The following is a 6,699-nucleotide window of genomic DNA, read 5'->3' as shown; positions in this document are numbered from 1 at the left end:
AATTTCATCTGGTCTTGAGGCAGCTTTGCCTTTTCCAGTCTGATTAACTCCTTTGATAAGATCCTCAATAGTGTGGCAATGTGTACATCTAAAAATGGTGCAGGGAGTAAAGTGGTGCACCGTTCCGCCGATAAATGCATCTTAAAATGCAATTTACCGTTTTAATGTAAATACATTAACAGTAAATAGCATTTTATGATTTATTGCGGAATGGTGCACCATTAAAAAAAAGGCAGGGGGCTAGTATAGGCAGCGGGGAGTGGCACAGCGGCACACTAGAGGGAGTAGGCATAGGTGGAGGGTGTGTGCAATTTGTGTACATTACCTTGTCCCGGCCGGCGATCGCTCCTTCAGTTAGTTTGCTGTAATCATGCAGCCAGCCAATCACCATGCGGGGACTGAAACCACATGGTGATTGGCCAGCTGCAGGACTACAGCAAACTGAAGGAGCGATCGGCAACCCGGCACAAGGTAATGTATGCAAATTGCACACACCCTCCACCTATGCCTACTCCCTCCAGTGTCCCGCTGCCTCTCCCCCCCGCCCCCTCCTGACCCCAACTGCCTACACTAGCCCTCTGCAATTTTCTTTTCTAGGAAACATCTTGCAAAGATTTCTATCTGATGGGGAGCTCAGCTCCATATAATAGACTGTAGGTATGGCTCTCATACTATATGGAAGGGGGTAAAATTGGTCAGTGATCTTTCATTTTCCAAAGACTATGGTCTGGTGTGTGTATGCACCCTAAGGCACACTGCATGCGCCATTTTTAACACTTATAATTCTAAAGCGCATTATATAATTGAAGTCATTGCAGCACCATTTTTATTCCCCTGGCGCTGTGCACCATTTTTCTGTCCCGGTGGCAATACCTGGCTCTAACAATCTCTTAACGGTTCTCCACATTTCCCAGTGTGAAAAATACCCTGGGAACCCTCAAAAGCTTTACCATGAATGTGGATATATGGCCTCAATTCACTAAGCTTATCTCCTGTCTTTAATAACTCTTCTAGAGTTGTTACCATGGTGATGAGGCATGTAGTATTCAGGAAACATTTTACCTCAGGCAAACCTAAAGTTAACTCTTCTGTCTTTGGAGTTATTTTAAGGATTGAAGAGTTAACTTAGAGTTAAAGACAAGCTGTTTATTAACTGCATGAGGAAGTAACTACAGAGGAAGTAACTTAAGGAATGAAGAAATTAAGATAACTCTCTTATGTGGAGGTAAGTTTCCTCTTGCCTTATTATCTCCAGCATGATCTTAGTGAATTTAGGCCATAGTATTTCAGTGAGTGCTACTTCCCACGACCCGCCAAGTTCCACAGATTTAGCCAGTTTGGTTGTATAGCTTGAAGTGCTAGTCTCTGGGTACATTTTTGATGAGGCGTTGCACAGTAAGGTAATAAAGGAGTTGGTCTGCATATTTTATCAGTCAGCTGGTTTTCCTGAATCCACGCGTTGAATTTTCAGGGTACCCGGGTCACTTAATTAGGTATAAAGTTTTAGGGCCCGTTTCCACTACAGCGACTCTGCGTGGGTTTTCTGCAGGCAGATTCACATAACCAATGCTAGTAAATGGGCCTGTTTCCACTTGTCAGGAAATCTGTGCAGTTTGCTGTGTAGGAAAAATCTGCCCAGCAGAGCCATCAGAATTCGCACACCGCAAGGAGATGTGCAATGCACAAGCAATGTAATAGGAATTTTGCATGCGTTTTCGCTATTTGAAATTTTCAATGAGAATTCATGCAAGTTTTTGCCTACAATCAATGTAAAAGCACACAGGCACTGACATGGTTAAATTTGCATACTTACAAAAACGTACACTAATTTGCAATATTATTCTTATACAAACTTGTACGAATTCGCATCTGCATTTTCTGCAACAAATTCGTACCACACAAGTGGAAACGGGCCTTAAAGGATACCCCAACTGACATGTGACAATGAGATAGACATGTGTATGTACAGTGTCAAGCACACATAACTATGCTGTGTTCCTTTTTTTCTGCCTGAAAGAGTTAAATATAAGGTATGCAAGTGGCTGACTCAGTCCTGACAGACAGGAAGTGACTACAGTATGACCCTCACTGATAAGAAATTCCAACTATAAAAACACTTTCCTAGCAGAAAATGGCTTCTGAGAGCAAGAAAGAGGTAAAAAAGGGTAATTTCTTATCAGTGAGGGTCACACTGTAGTCACTTCCTGTCTGAGTCAGGACTGAGTCAGCCACTTACATACCTGATATTTAACTCTTTCAGGCAGAAAAAGAAAAAAAAAGGAACACAGCATAGTTATCTGTGTGCTAGGCACTGTACATACACATGTCTCTCATTATGTCACATTTCAGTTGGGGTATCCTTTAAGTGTATGGCTAAATTATCACTTTGTTCAACTGATGAAAAGTGATTAATATGGGACTAAAAATTAGAGATGGCCCGAATGGTTCACCCGCGAACGGGAACTTCCGGGGTTCACGATTGCTGAGAACCGTGAACTTTTCTAGAAGTTCGATTTGCCCCCATAGTGCATCATGAGGGTCAACTTTGACCCCGTACATCACAGTCAGCAGGCACATTGTAGCCAATCAGGCTACACCCCCTCCTGGAGCCACTCCCCCCCCCCCCCCCCCCCTATAAAAGGCAGGCAGCGTCAGGCATTGGACTCACTCGTGTGCCTGCAGTAATTAGATAAGGGATAGCTGCTGTGCAGAGAACTGTTAACTGCACCTGTGTGACAACTGCACATTGTATTGTAATACCAGTCACTGCATACCTGTCACTGCATCTGTGACTGCACATTGTATTATACCTGGCAGTCAGTGCATACCTTTCACTTGAATGGATGGCAGACTTGCCCTCCATAACAGATTCTCGTTAAAGGTAGTAAATTCGATTAGTGTCATATATAGCAGGGCCTCAAAAGTCCTCCTGTATTATTTTTTGTCACTACCTCAGGACTTGCAAGGCATGCCATGCCTGCTGACTTCCTTGGATGTGTGGTGGTAGCAGTTTCTTAGGCTCCAACTCCGGGCCGGAATCGATCCGACTCCCTGGCCGTACACCAACAATGGTAGAGGAAGAACCGTCTACAGTATGAGCAGCGATGGACTACTGGGTGTGCAGGCTTGACCTGTGGCCAGAGCGGTCCCAATTTGCCATCCAACTTCTGTCTTGCCCTGCCTCAAGCATCCTGTCAGAAAGGACCTTCAGCGCAGCTAGAGGCATTGTCACTGAGAAGAGAAGTCGCCTAGGTCACAAAAGTGTTCAGTACCTCACCTTTATCAAAATGAATGAGGCATGGACCCCGGAGTGCTACTGCCCACCCGAAGACCAAGTCAGTCCCCACACACAGTATCTCTGCCTGCAGGCTGCTTGCCTTCTTTGCCACCACCAACAGGGTCCAGGACTCTAGGCGGATTCCTGAATTTAAGGCCGCTGCTATAATAATTTTTCTGGTGCGTGTACATGCCTGCCTATTTTTTCTGGCTGCACTGCAGCTGCAACAAAAAAAACAAAAAGGCATGTACATGTGTCAATTCCCCTCCGTGATCGTTACCTTGCAGCGGAGAAGGGGCTTGCATATCACAATGAAGCAATGACCGCCGGCTATATTAAAGTGTTGGGGGGCACACCCAAAATAAGGTCGTTGCTTCATTGTGGTCAGATCAAGATTGATCAGCTGGACAGTCACTGTTCTATCATTGAGCTACCTCAGCCCGACCATATGGGCTTGAAAACCGCCATGGCCTGCACTCTCACCACAGTGCGCACCAGTCCAGCACGGCCGTCACTATACAAACAGCTGTTTGCGGTGCATTACACAGTGAGATTGGTGTGTTGGTGTGAAGCAGAACTCTAATTACACTCACTGATTGTTGTATACACATGCAAGATGTTTTAAAGCACTTTAGGCCTGCAATCGAGCATGCAATGTGATTTCTGCCCTTAAAAGGACTAAAAAAAAACAAAAAACAAAAAAAAAACAAAAAACCTGAATCCGTTTGTAAGGCACGGAGGACGCCGTCCGTGCCGTGTCGCCGGGTCCCCACCGCTCAGTAGCCCCCCCCCGAACGGCTTCCAACCGCACTGCCTAGGTCGGGCTCTCCAGCCTGCAGAAAGATGGCCGCCGAAACTGGCTGCGGCTGTGCAGTCCGCATAGGGCTACTGAGCGGCGGGGGACGAGGCGAAACGGCACAGAGGGCGCGGACTCCGTGCCTTACAAACTGATTCAGGTCGGCCGGTGAAAAATGGCGCCGGCCAAATAATGGCGCCAGACATTGAACAATAAAATTTTTAAAAACAAAAATATCGTTTACAGAATTTTTTTCGTTTTAAGCTTCTTTTTGTACAGTTTTAGAACGGTAATTTTCGTTTTATATAGACTCAGGCTGCCCTCAGTGCCCTGTGGGGTTTGCAGTCAAATATTAGAACTGCAGATGGTGCTGTGTAACGCATAAGGATATTTAAATAATGGACGGAAGGGTTTGAGGAAAGGAGTTGTAGCACAGTGGTAAAAAGTGCTGGTCTTTGATGTAAATTTTGCAGGTTCGAATCTTCTCAACGTTACATTTTTTTTTTTTTTTCAAATCTTTTATTGGTTTTCAAACACTTTAAACATATATACACTTTTATGTTGCACTAGAAAACTGAAGTAACATTTGTTTCCCCCCCTCTTCCCCTCCCCCCCCTAATCCTTTCCCAGGCTCCCCTCCCCCCTCCCTTTTCCACTCTCTCTTCTCTTTTAGTTAATGCTAGGTCGCCTTTTCACTTCTAAAAAGTTCCTTGACTGCTTTCAAGTTCTAGTTGGGTTTGTCGATTCATATTTAGCTCCAAACGGCCTAGGGTGCCTTTAAGTTGCTCTGTTGCGTACCAGGATGTATACTTAAAAGGGCTCACTAATTCTTGCAAGTCACGGGTGGACATAGTTTGTATAAGGAAAGCTTTCCATCGCTTGAAAAATTGTTTCGTCGACTTTTCCTTATGCGTATGGGCCTCCAATTTGTCTAGTAGCATAATATGTTTCAGTTCCTCTTTCAGGTCCCAGATAGTGGGTATAGCAGCGTATATCCATCTATTGTATATTGCTTTTCGGGCTGCGAGCAGGCATATGTGGACCAGATCCGGGACTTGTTTTGGAGGATTGGTTGGGTCCAAAGAATGAAATAGGAGTAGCATTGGGTCTTTGGGTAGTGTGCATCTTCCTAACTTATTAACAAATTTTATGACATCCTCCCAAAACTTTTGGATATAAGGGCAAGACCAGACACAATGAATCATATTGGCTCTTTGTAACAAGCACTTAGGGCAATGACTGACATACCCTGGTCGAGGGTTACGGTATATTATGTTATAGGCATATTTGGCCTGATATATCAACAAGAGGTGTGATTCCCTCCATCTTTCATTTACCATCACTCTCCTAACCTGGTTATTCCCTTCTATGATCCTGCTCTCAATATTATGTACTGTAAAGTGTTTGTTCCAGCTAGACATGTTTCGTACTATCTTTTCCTGGATGTTTACATTTTTCAGGCCCTGTTGAATGTCAGATAAGGACATTCTGCCTCCTGTGGGTTTTATAAAGATATCAAACGGTGTAATGCTCGCTATAGAGGCTATGTCTTGTAATTGGGTTCTTACAAACGACTGAACCTGTGCTAAAGTAAGGAAGTCCCGTCCTGGAACACCATACATCTGCCGCAAGTCCCTGTGTGTAAGCCATTTCCCTTCCCGTAGATTTAATAGATTTCCTAGCCTGGTAATTCCTGCTTCTGTCCACCGATTATAGCTGGCATGCATATTACCTGGGATAAAGCTTGGGCTCCCTACTAATGGGAAATACTTGGAGATCCTCCACGGTAATTTGAAAATCTTCCTTATTTCTCTCCATGTGATCATAGTGTCTCTATACACAATATTATTTTTTAGGCGGACTGGAACCATCTGCCAACTAGCATGTAACAGGCCCAATAGATCCCATGGCTCCGCTATACGTCGTTCTAGGAGGGTATTTGAAAACTCCGAAGCTCCCGCTATCCAGTCTCTTACATGTCTAAATAGGCAAGAGAGATTATACCTTCTAATATCTGGGAAGTTTAGGCCCCCCATCTCCTTCGGGAGTTGCAGGCGCGACAACTTAATGCGGGCTTTTTTCCCTTTCCATATGAATTTCGTTATTGCTCTGTTTAACTCAATAACATCTTTATGCTTTATCAGTAAGGGTAACACTTGCATTGGATATAGGAGGCGCCCAAAAGTAATCATTTTAACAAGGGCTATTCTTCCTATCAGTCCTAGAGGGATGTTTTGCCAGCCCTGTATTTGTTGTAGAATTGATTTGAAGAGCGGTGGGTAATTAAGTGTATAAAGAGAGGTGGGATCCCTTCCAATGTCTATTCCCAGGTATCTTATTTTGCTCTGTACCACTCTGACTCCTAAATTCCTATAATTCTGTGGATCTGCAAATTTGGAGAGGGGAAGAAGTTCACTTTTGTCTATGTTTATTTTGAACCCTGAGTGGGATCCTAGATCTTTGATAATTTGGAGGGCCTTTGGTAATTGTACCTGGGGATCAGACAAGAAAAGCATCAGGTCATCTGCAAAAAGTGTTTGGACAATTTTCAGCCCTCCCATCTGGATTCCCTCCACTGCTGAATGCAGCTTCCTTGCTACCGGTTCCAGGGCTATATTAAATAGGA

Source organism: Hyperolius riggenbachi, chromosome 7 (assembly GCF_040937935.1).
Source record: "Hyperolius riggenbachi isolate aHypRig1 chromosome 7, aHypRig1.pri, whole genome shotgun sequence".
In the NCBI taxonomy this organism is placed as follows: domain Eukaryota; kingdom Metazoa; phylum Chordata; class Amphibia; order Anura; family Hyperoliidae; genus Hyperolius; species Hyperolius riggenbachi.
This window is presented reverse-complemented; position numbering follows the sequence as displayed.